Source organism: Mytilus californianus, unplaced genomic scaffold, assembly GCF_021869535.1.
Source record: "Mytilus californianus isolate M0D057914Y unplaced genomic scaffold, xbMytCali1.0.p SCAF_3, whole genome shotgun sequence".
Lineage (NCBI taxonomy): Eukaryota > Metazoa > Mollusca > Bivalvia > Mytilida > Mytilidae > Mytilus > Mytilus californianus.
This window is the reverse complement of record NW_026262679.1, coordinates 16,760,728-16,774,117: the sequence shown is the minus strand read 5'-3', so window position 1 is coordinate 16,774,117 and position 13,390 is coordinate 16,760,728.

Genomic DNA, 13,390 nt, shown 5'->3' with positions numbered 1-13,390 from the left:
ACTAATGGTAATATATCAGTGATATTTTTTCTCCACAGACATCTTGTATACTAGTAGTACTATACATTACTTGAGTCACTTTGACCTACATTTATTGCTTTTGTGTCTTTGGTTAAGTCTTGTGTTTAGGTTTATTTCACAGAAACCTATTGTGATATATCATCACTACAGTATTCTTTTATGATACCACACAGGTCATCCACAATTTGATTACTGTGAACTATATTTAATGGCAGGACATCCTGTGTCTTATAGACACATTTTCTATTTAATACAAATCTAATAACACACTATTTAACCTGAAATCTTTTATGTATGTAATTTCAAAAGCATAAAACGGATAAATTGACAGATATAAAAAAGGATTAAATGGCGGGTGTATCAGGTTCAACTATCTCATGTATTAATTTTTATACATAAACAAGTACTAGGAAATGAAAGAAGAATTTGTCCATGTCTAACTTAGATATGCTCCTGTAATAATTCCATTATACAACGAACATAGAAGCTGTCCTGTGAGCTATATTTGTCAGCATTGTGTTTAAAATTTCAAATATATATAAAAAGGTGGGATATACGGGGCATGACTGCCACTGAGAAAACTTGCCACCAGAGACCAAAAGAGATAGAAGTTAAGAGCTATATGTCCCCCTATGGCCTTCAACAATGAGCCAACTCCATACCGTTTGTCAAGCTATAAAACTAAATGACAAATGTAAGGCAATTCAAACATGTCAAAACAGCCTGATTTATGTACAAAACACCAATAAAATAAAAATACCTTGCAAAGTTTCATCAAAATTGGAATACTAATGTTAGAGGTCCCTGAGGTGGGATATTTATTGCAGATGAGGGATTGTCTTGTAAACTGAAAAATCAGTTTAAGTCAGGTGTCTGAGTGAGTCTCTAGGTTTCATAAAAAAGGCAAGTTTTATTACAATCAAGCAAGAGATACTAAAATTATCAACTGAAACCAGTGTTATTAAACAAGTGAACGGGCAGACAAACTAAGAACTATTTGCCTCAGGGATTCCACAGTCCATATAAATATGCAGGTTCTAAAATCAAAAACATCCCTATTGTAATAGATACTGCCTGTTCATTTTTCAAATTGTTTGGTATTGAATTTGAACTGAAAATTTTAAAAAATCTCAAAAATTAGTGATTTTCCATTTTGACTGCCGGTTTGCCATGGCAACCAATATGCAAATCAACTGTTTGGAAATGTTATATATATTATATATGGTCTGACATGTATAGAAGGTATAACAACTTTTTATAACCAGGTCTTTCTATATCTGGTCTCAAAATTAGAAAAATGTGTAAAAGACAGAGTTATCTCCCTTTTTTGAAAAAATGCTCATTATTTTCAATGATGTACATTTTTTGTCTGAACTAGACGGTGACTTGTTGATTTTATTTTTTATTATTTAAAAAGACTATTTCAGCAACTGAAAAAACACAAACATTAAAACATCCTATATTAGGTTTTATGAGAAATTCTTCAAAAAAGATGGCTATGCATTCATTTCCCTATCATTTCTATAGTAATCTTGAATGAGAACCAATAAACTTGAACCCTTCAAAAAAATTTAACTAGACGGTGAACCCATTTTTTTATTTTTATTTTCCACTTAATATATGATAAAATTCATTCATAAAAAGTATTAGCCAAATCCTATATTAGATATTTATACCACCCAGCCACCTTAAAGTTATTTTCCATTTATTATCAGATGTAAAGATTAAAAAAATCCCTTTATAAGTTGTATTTTAGAAAGTGTGCTCGATTAAAGATTGTTCTATATTGTTTTTATTTAACAGGAATACTATACGGGCCCAAATAAAAAAGGACATTTCCTCGCAAAACATTTTATACTCCTTGAAAGACATAAAGTGATAGTATTTTATCAAATTTTTTTTACAATTTATAGGGGTCATCATTTTTTTTTACAACATAACTCATTGAAGTGAATGTGTTAGGTAAGAAAGTTTTATTTTTTGAAAAAAAGGGGAACCCAAAACTAGACAATGTTAGGAGTGGAACATGTAAAATTTCTCTGTTCAACAATATATTCAGATCCATAAAGGGCCCCCTAAATTCCCCTTTGGACAGCTCTATGCAGTCAAAACAGCACACTTTTTTTTTCCTTTTCAATGTTTTATTTTCAATGCAGTACAGAAGATCACAATGTTACGCAATGCTGTAATAACAGTACCAACAATTAATATAAGTGTCCATTGCATATGATGTTTGAATATTCATATTCAGGACGACAATATGAATATGAACTTGACTTTGCACTAGATTGACACGCAGATCAAAATTTGTTAACGTGCTATTTCACAAGGTTTGCAGTAAGACATGTCACCCTATCCGGACACATTATTCTGGCTCGGGACCGACTAATCTATGCTCTTACTTTCAAATATGACGTGCCTACTAGAGAGGCAGCTAAAAACCTCGCGCACTCGACCAGGCCAGCATGCTACAACAAGACCAAAGAGGTGGGTATGGATATGGAAGATACACATAAATATGTGGCATTAAGTCACCATACCCCCTCACATCATCAAATGTCCATGTTCTGTGAACTACTGAATTTGGGTTTAATTTGGTGTATATTTTAAAAGTTTTATATTCGGAACTTAACGGACGAACGGATGGACGCACGGAATAGAAAATATTAATATACGTTGATGGTATAACTAAAATGATCATCCTACTTATCAAAACTGCAATCAAATAGTCCATACACGTCCGTTTTTCATACGCATTTGTATAAGTTAACGCTAAACATTTCATAAGAAAAAACATTTGTTAGCAATGAAGTAAAATTGCACAAACATTTGTAGACTCTTCCTAAAAACCATGCATCATTATAATTAAAGTAAAAAGATAACTGATTTAGTAAAGAGTAATCATATTTCTTGAAGATGCATATGCACATAATCTCCAACTGATAAATTCTACGGAAAAATGACAAAGTAATATTAGATACATGCATCAATGATCAGAATTTCTATCTCTGACAAAAGTGTTTCGAAATAAATTAAAGAAGCGTGTTAAAAAAAAAGAAGTAAGTCGTGTACACCTTTTACATTCCGGCCTGTTTGAAACTCCTGTTTTAACCTCATAAATATTTCCTATCATGATTTCCTTGAAAGATGGTTGCTGCTCACAAGGAAGCTATTAAAGCAAGAGTTCCAAGTGGTGAAGTTAAACTCATCCCCTTGTAAACTTTACGGACGCCTTCACTAGTTGGTTGAGCGTATGGAATGTCCGTTTCTCAGATGACAGCGGGTATGTTCCAATTGTCGTAACTACAATCCCGTCCCCCATTTTCCCCCGAATGTGACCTACTAAATTTGACTTAATACCGGGTTTGTTCTAACATGAGAAATACGACATGAGACACATGAGGAGCAGGATCTGCTTACCCTTCCGGAGTGCCTGATATCAACCCCAGTTTTTGTTTTTGGAAGGGTTCGTATTTTCCTCTCTTTAAAAATATAAAATCAGAATATCATCTCGCTTCATATTTCATTATTTTTATTTTATCAAACTTAATTTTGTTATAGCAGTTTAAACCTTTGCGAAATAGATATATAGATCAAGTGAAATGACGAAGTATTGATCGGGGCACTTGATTACCGCTAACTGAGTAAATTATTCCCTTAAAAGGGTATTGTCAATAAAATCCTCCAAATTTAATAACAAAATATGAAAAGAATCAAAATAGAAGCTTTGGTTAAATATTGAAATAGCATCTATTCCAACAAAGTATGTGTATTCTATGCTCACCTCCGTATTGTTTCAATGCAATAAGCCGAGATGCTTTCAGATAGGTTGGTTATGTCGAGTATAGTCATTTTATTTGTTATCTCGATCGTAACTTGGAACACCTTCGGAAAACATTTCTCACGACTATGGCATGTCATAAGACCCTCGTAATATACTTTCGAAAACCAGGCCTCTTATATTTGTCAATAATTTAAGTTAGTTTAAACAATAATTATTAGAATTTGTACATATAGATTATAATACAAATGTATTTATCCTCAACGAGGAATGAACACAAATTTGAACAAAAATTAATTACTTAATATCTTGTTATTATTGTTGAAAAAGTGCATTTTTAAAGCCTCTGTCTGGTAATTGCATGTGTTTGTTCAAACTGCAATAGAAAATATACTTCAATTTCCATTGAAGATTTGAAAGATTTGTATAAGACTCTTGAATTTTTAAAATGTCGAAATAGGATGAACGGATCATATAAACCCGAAGGAAAATATAATACAAGCCCAAACGAAAAAGTATAAACAAGTCTAAATTGAAAACAACGTTCAAACCTATGATTGCGTTGGATAAAAACCGCATTTTTTATACGTGTGCATATAAAACAAATTTCTTGATAGAGGGGTCTAAATACAGTACAAACAACATTTTCCAAAAGACCAAAAAAAGTATATTTAAACAAAACTCATTTGACTAACAGGTCGAACAACAAATGTTCTTAAACCCTGCTGACTGCCATCGGCGATTGCCAAATAAACGGATCACAATGTTTTTATATCAATAAAGACAGCAAACATGATCAGCAAAAAAAAGTTTTACAAAAAAGTCAAACAAATCAGCCATCACGTGATCAGTCTCCTTATGGTTATTATGGCCCTTTAATGGCAATGTGTGACCAATTTTATCGTGTTTGCCTAACGTAACAGAATATAAATCAAAACATCATGTCCGATACTTAAGAGCCAGTCTGCCATAAAACCATGCAAAATCCCAAAGTTCGTCCGAATTGTATATATTTCCAGAAACATTGGGTATTCAGGAGTTAAGATAAAAACTTTTTTTTTGTTAATTTGCACTGTTTTCCATTAAACAGCCTTATTTGCATATTAGTGAATTATTTTTAAAAATGGCAAAAAAATACACCATATTTAGGTACTTTTTAAAGGTCTGGATAATTGATATATCTCCTAAATAAAATATTATTTTTATCATATTTTGCAAAGAACTTTATTTAATAACCAAAAAAATAGCTTTTTGAGAATTTTTGACCTTTTGGCAGGTTGCCAGAAAGGTTCGTGCAACAGATGTAATAAACAACTTGCATATACTACATGTACTCAATAGCAGTTTTCTCTCAAGATCAAATTTTTTATTTTTAACTTTTATAATATTTTGAAAGGTGTATATCAGTTCTAAGACAGATAAAAAAATTTAGCTTGGCAAATAATGGAAAGATGATAAAAAATGCTCCCCGAAAGTAACCATAAAATACAATAATTCTAATTGTTTTTGTCCCTTGGTATTTAACTTAAGTTGCTTAAATTAGGTGGGAATTGGGCTAACATTGATTTATTTTATGTTGAAAAAATATTTCTGGCTGAATATCATGTTTTTCTGGTTAATTTGCTAAATTTAACATTAAGTTACCCAAAGGTAGCCTCAATGTTATTTTTGTGGTTGAATTGTCTCCCTTAGTGGAAATCTTTCACTGGCAATATGGCAGCTTCCAGTGATGAAAAGCAGACGTCTCTGTTCGGTGCGGACAATCCAAGCACTATACATCTAATCTTTTAGACAAGGTTTATCTTTGCACAAAGGACGCAACCACCACCTTAAATTATTCCACAGCACTGATGCCTCTTTATCAAACTTTCCAGAAGCCTGAGAAGGACTTTTAAATTAATCTTTATATAGAAGTGACATTTTTTTCTGTTGATCGTGCTGCTATAAAATTGTCAATATCTCCATGCTCATGGCACTGAGACTTTTTTGGAATTTATTGGCGGGAAATTCAACAACATGAACAAAGTGTAGATTCAAAGAACATCCTGCTGACAGTAAGGCAAAAGCTGAAAGAGGAACCACACCAACCCTGTCAAAAGAATACTGGCTTTTGAAATGACAACTAATTCCAATAGGAGCAGGTAAAAGTCAAACATAAATTAGCTAATTATGACGGGTGGATCAAGCCATTTTTAAAAAGGGGGTGGGGGTTCTAAGGCAGGGTAAAAAGGGGGGTTCCAACCATATGTCCCTATTCAAAACCATTGATCATAAAAAAAAGGGAAGGTTCAAACCCCCGGCCCCCTAGTCCAAATAATAATGACGTCTTGAAAGGCTATTTAATTTTTTTGCTTTGACGCCTTACTGCGAAGCAGGCGTGAAAGCAATAATTATTTGGACCACCGGTCCCCCCTGAATCCACCACTGTATGATGAAAAGATTCCTTTTTAAAACTGCCACATATGCTTGACATAGTGGTGAGGTATTATGTGATACAACATAGTACAATGTACATATATATGCAAAAAGGCATTTATTTCTATTAAATACATGTAGATATGTGATATATCATCTTATGCAACACACATAACCACCATCTAATTGCGAGCTCTAAATTACCGGAAATGAGTCTACAAATATATAAATTAACCCTGCACTACATGTACATGTATATATATATATATATATGTCAAGATACAAAAAAAAATGTATCAAATTGTAAATTATAAATTTCTATTGAAGCAAGGACATACTGGTACTACATGTAAAAACCAACCTACAATATATTCCTTACTTCGAAAAGGGCACACTTAAATGTGGTGAGGTTAAACTTATTTTGTTGTATCTAAAATCTCAATTCCCTTTTGATTTGTCTGAAATGAAAGGACAAAATCTAGGTTTTTATCGGGTATGCGTTTCTCACTTGTATTTACATTTTACATGTATAAAAAAAAGAAGATGTGGTATGATTGCCAATGAGACAACTCTAAACAAGAGACCAAATTAAATGACACAGAAATTTACAGCTATAGGTCACCGTACGGCCTTCAACAATGAGCAAAGCCCTTGTAGTCTTGATATTCATTCTGCTCACTGACTTTAATAATGTCTCCATCATGGGACAGACCGTCAACGGTATACCATAATACGTCCCGTAAACGGGCGTATAAGAATTACATATGATCTATCAACTGGTGGAGTACAATCATTTCTATACCACATCATGTGTACCAAACAAAATAGCCTTTCAAGACGTCATAATTATTTGGACTAGGGGACCGGGGGTTGGAACCTTCCCTTTTTTTTATGATCAATGGTTTTGAATAGGGACATATGGTTGGAACCCCCTTTTTACCCTGCCTTAGAACCCACCCCCCCCTTTTTAAAAATGGCTTGATCCACCCGTCATAATTAGCTGATTTATGTTTTACTTTTACCTGCTCCTATTGGAATTAGTTGTCATTTCAAAAGCCAGTATTCTTTTGACAGGGTTGGTGTGGTTCCTCTTTCAGCTTTTGCCTTACTGTCAGCAGGATGTTCTTTGAATCTACACTTTGTTCATGTTGTTGAATTTCCCGCCAATAAATTCCAAAAAAGTCTCAGTGCCATGAGCATGGAGATATTGACAATTTTATAGCAGCACGATCAGCTGCGCTCAGCGAAGCAGTTTAGTTCAGTGGGCCTCGGCCAAATAGATTGCATATTTCAAGGCAATGCATAGTTATCCCATATATCATGGACATTGTATATTTGAGAATTCATTTAACTTTAATTTAATAAGGGATATATAATTTTTTTAAAGTACATTTGTAGATTTATTTCTTATCTTTTTAGATGGAGATGAAAGTCACATTGTAGACTCTCAGATTCTCAGAGGAGTATATTCACAGCATCAACTAATTTTTCATAATCTTTAGCATCAGATTTGGAATGCAGATAACATTTCTGACAGGGAGAAACTCAACAGAGCCTTGCATATCCTTAGTAATGGAAAGTATCCACCATTTAGGAACCAATTGAATCTGGCATGGGATGATGTATCAAAAAGTACAAAGGCTTTTTATACAAAATTATCATCAGAAATTATTGATTTGGTTTTGAATTATAATGTACCTGGACAGGTTGATGAAGTTTTCTCATCTGTAGTATAAAAGAGGAAAACAGACGAAACACAGTCAATGTTACAACTGGATGTTATGACTGAAGCTCTTATTAAAGCATACTTATACCAGAATAGTCATCAGACTCGGCTTCAGATTTTATCACTGTTTGCCCACAATTTCACAAAGCAAAAACTCACGACTTTAATTTCTGGTTTAATGTTCAAAAATTGATGCTGTCAGAAAGCATGAAAATTTGGAAAAACCAGGCCAAATGCTCAACACTCCAAGAATATATAGAATGCGCTTGAGTCAGCCACAACTTATGCATTTTGTTGAGTCTATATCAAGCCCTATGTACTACTAAGCTGTAAGCTATGGATCTAAAACACTACAGCTTTCGTCTGGCTTAGAAATGACAATTCCTAAAGTCATGAGAAATATCATAACATCTAATGTTATACTGCATGCTGCAAGGATCAGGGTTTTGAATCATTCAGTAGATCAATATTATTTAACATCCTGAATTGTTGTGTAGCTTCACTGAAAAAAACATATGCATGCCCGGCTTGACAATATAATAGCTGATGGGATATAGCTTTATAGTCATGACTTTTAATGTGTAAGCACTTTTCAGATTTATCAACCTGTTACTTCCTGTTTTCTGTTATATTCGTGTGTTATGGTATAGATAATTAAACACCCCCTTCATTTATTAGATTTAAGTTTGGTTGAACGAAATTTATACGATATATTTGGTTTACAGTTTGATTCAGAAGTAACACCGACATAGCTAGATAATACAATTAATTATCTAATTACTACCACAATTTGATATTAATAAGTATTGTAGTTTTCATTGTTATTAATAAATGTAATGGCAGTATTACAAATCTATCTTGAATCAATCCTAATCCTATCTTATTTTTGGGAAATATTTTTACAAATTCATATGTGACGTCACTTTGTGTGTTTTTTTAGAATTTCAAATGTGACGTCACTTTGTGCGTTGAGGCTTTAGCTAACCCGGCTGTGTATTTTTATATGTTGGATTAAGTTGTTTTATGTAATGTATCCGTTTTTATTCTGTAGTTAGTCCTCACTTTGGTTTTATCATGTATATCTATTATATAGTCATTTTATAATATTTACTGTTTGCAAAATTAATAATTATTCTACATAATAAGGATGTTCTTGTCCCAGGCAGAAAATCCTGGCCGTGTTAGGCGCAACTTTTTGAAAGTTTTGGTCCTCGGTGCTCTTCAGCTTTGTACTTGTTTTGGCTTTCAAACTTTTTTTATCTGAGCGTCACTGGTTAGTCTTGTGTGGACGAGACGCACGTCTGACGTATTGAATTTTAAGCTTAGTACCTTCTGTTAGCTATTATTCGTGTGTTTCTTTGTCCTATAAGTTATCCCATTTATTTGTATTGTGGTCCTGTCATGTGATGTTGTCGTTTTGGTGTTGTGTTTGACGTTGCCATAAAAGCAGGAGGTTTGGCATGCCACAAAACCAGGTTCAACCCACCATTTTTTTCTTAAAATGTCCTGTACCAAGTCAGGAAAATGGCCATTGTTATATTATAGTTCGTTTCTGTGTGTGTTACATTTTAATGTTGTGTTTTTGTTGTGTCGTTGTTCTCCTCTTATATTTGATGCGTTTCCCTCAGATGTTGTTTGTAACCCGGATTTGTTTTAATCTCTATCGATTTAAGAGTTTCGAACAGCGGTATACTACTGTTCCCTTTATTTATTTGCCAATACCTTCATTCATGACTAAAAACTTGTATTCAGACCGTTTTGCATGTTTCTCTTCATGGCAGACTTCGCTAATATTATATGACAGTAAAATTATAAGCAAACTGCCTGAATAATTATATAACCATTTTAATGACAATGTCTGCACCACAGTTTAACCATTTATCTGTGTATATTTGTTTTTATTCATGTGGGCATAAAATAAATTTTATTGCAATTTGAAATATTTTTGTTTGTCTCTGGTAGTAATAGGCCAACTGCATCTTACATGTCTTATTCACATGCCTCAAGTTGTTGGAGATTTTACGGATACATTCTAGGAGGAAACTTAACATTGTTGTTATTTCGACTGTCCTCCCAGAAGCTACATAGGGATCAATATCTGTCGTTCATGTCAGCGTCACAAAATTTAAGTCACACTTTATTTTCTCAGCAACTACTTGATATTTGACATAAAGCTTATAAAGCTTTATCCCAATATAAAAAAATGGAGCCCTTTTCTAGGTAAGAAGCACCCAGTCTCAATCTTTATATGTATATGTATTATCATCAAATACAACATGTATTCAAATATTAAGACTGAACAAAAGTGTGGCCACATCCATTTTTGACAAAAACCGTCTAAAAATTAGCACAAAAGCTAAAATTGTGAAGATTTCAGAAATTTTACATGAATTAATGATGATAGTACATGATGAATGTGCATAGTATTGTAAAAAAAAACAGCCCATTTTAAAGTGACTAAAGTATTATACTTTCCAATAAGTAGCTAACAGTTTATATTTTAAACAAATTGTAAAAATGCTAAATTTTGGGGCCGAAAAGGGGTCTTACAGGGCCTGATCCTTTAGTATATTTTTTAATTAAAACTAAGTTAAACTGAGTTTATTCAAGCAAGATAAGCAATACATTAGTCATTATTTTTCTTATATTTTGACTATCACATACATTTGTAAAGTTTCTCTTGTAACCAATAAAAAACTCATAAATACGACAAAATTGCCATCATGTCTATCTTTAATTGTTATTTTATCGTAAGAAGGTACCATTTGCCGAGCACCATTTTCTTGCATTTTGTAGATAAATATATAAGCTTCATGCTATATTACTTTTTAATAAAAAACAAAACATGATCTTACAAGATTCAGACCTTTAAAAAAAGAAAAATTTTGCTGAATCGGCACTTTTTCAAAACCATGCAATATCAAACTGCCAATAGGGGTATTGAGAAATGTACAAACTTTTAAGACTATCCTAATGTTCTTTTCTTTAATGTTGTTTGTTAAGGTATGTGTTATTATTAAGCTGTAATTTTTCTATAACACTAAAAAAAAAAACAGGTCAAAATACCCTAAAATAGGCTTAAAATGGCCTTTTGTCAGTACAGAAATGGACAATTATCGAATGTTCTGCACGTACAAATAATGGCGGAATATTTTTTTCAAAATATTTTGCACAAATAGTTATTACATATAAGGTATCTAAAATACAAAATATCAGTCTGATTGGACTATTTTGGATTCGGACCATTTTGCATGGTTTTACCACAGACTGGCTCTTAATAAAAATAAGATGTTGTTTGTACTAATGTTCATATCGTTGTAGCTTTAAGCTAAGAAAGCAGGAACAATACCTAAAGGATTCTTAAAGCAGCCGGTACATTATCACGTTGTGTAGATCTTTTCTTATAACTGACTCAATTTCTGTTTATATAGTTGCTTGATTGGTTGATTGGTGATCACGCCACTTTCAAAAGAGAGTCGAAAGATACCAGAGACATTCAAATTCATAATTAGAAAATAAACTGACAACGCCATGGTTACAAATGGAATAAGACCAACAGACAAACAGACAAACAACAGTACACAAAACACAACATAGAAAACTAAAGACTGAGCAACACGAACCCCACCAAAAACTGGGGATGATCACTGGTGCTCCGAAAAGGTAAGCAAATTCTTCCACATGCGAAACCCGTCGTGTCATTACTAAAATATGTTGATAGGTATTAAAAAAGAGGGGCGAAAGGTACCAGATGGACAGTCAAACTCATAGATCGAAAATAAACTGACAACGCCATGGCTAAAAAATAAAAAGACAAACAGACAAATAATAGTACACAAGACACAACATAGAAAACTAAAGACTAAGAAACACGAACCCCACCAAAAACTAGTGGTGATCTCAGGTGCTCCGGAGAGTAAGCAGATCCTGCTCGACATGTGGCACCCGTCGTGTTGCTCATGTTATGACAAATCCGGTAAATAGTCTAATTTGGTAGGTCACATTCGTGGTGAAAAAGGAAGTGGATTGTAATTACGACATAAGGAACATATCCGATATCATCTGTGAAGCGGTTATTCCAAAACGGTCAACCAACTCGCGTCCGTAAAATTTACGAAGGAATGATTTCAACTTCACCATTTGGAACTCTTGGTTTAATAGCTTCTCGTGAGCAGCAACCCTCTATCAAGGAAATCATGATAGGAAATACAAGCCCGGGAATATCGTATCAATTGGGAGATATATACTCCGTATGCAGGCGCTGCTAGAATGTTGCTCCATAGAAATGGAAAGTTCACAATTGGGAAGCTGAAATCATCTCTTTTGTCGTAAAGTTTTGTTTTCAACCGACCCTCATTGTCAATTTCTAGATGTAAGTCAAGATATTAGGCAGACTTAACTGTATCTGTTGTGTCCTTTATCTCTTGTTCGATAGGATAGATGCGTTCAACATAGTCACCAAATTTTGAATTATTTAGTGAGAGAACATCATCTATATAGCGGAAAGTAAAGTTAAAGGATATTGCTAACTTCTTATCTTTCTTCCTAAGAAGTTCCTGTATGAAGTCAATATGGCATTTCAAAGTAGCGGATTGTTGATTAACTCTTATTTTACCCTAAGACATCACCAAATTAATAAACCATCGGTAAAGTAAATGTTCTAACACTGAAATTTAAACTTGACCTACTGTAAAAATTTGAAATTTGAAATGTTTACCTCATTAATATCTTCAAGTGACTTCAACTTAAAGGATATAATTAACAAACATAAATTTACCTCAGAGATGGAATACCAACCATATGCCTTTGGTACTGACGTTGTTTATCATCTTAATTGCGTGTTATATTGTTTTTTTATTTGTCTTTGTAAATTATTAACCTTTAATGTTTAGTCCATTTTTGGTAATATCCTTTTGGCGTGGATCGGTACTTATACATCCCGCCATTGTGTTATTGTGCTATAGTCAATTTTGTATTCTTGTCATTCATTGTTTGTTTATCTTCTTTATCTATATGCCATTTTGATTTTCTTTGTTGACATATTTGTTTGTTTTTATAGTGATTAAGATTATAACACAATTATGACTGCTGCACCCCTATTTTTGACATTTTTTACTATTATGTCTGTTTGTTTTGTTCACACATTGTTGTCAATATAATGGAATTATATGCCACTGGCACATACACGTGATATGTTTAGCTAGCTATAAAACCAGGTTTTATCAACCATTTTCTACATATGGAAATGCCTGAACCAAGTCAGGAATATGATCGTTGTTTTCCATTCGTTTGATGTGTTTGAGCTTTTGATTTAGCCATTCGATAAGGGACATTCCGTTTTGTACTTTCCTTGGAGTTCGGTATTTTTGTTATTTTACTTGTTATTTACTAAAACAAAATTCAACACAATTGTGCTTTTCGTGACGGTCAGTTTGTAATGATGGAGG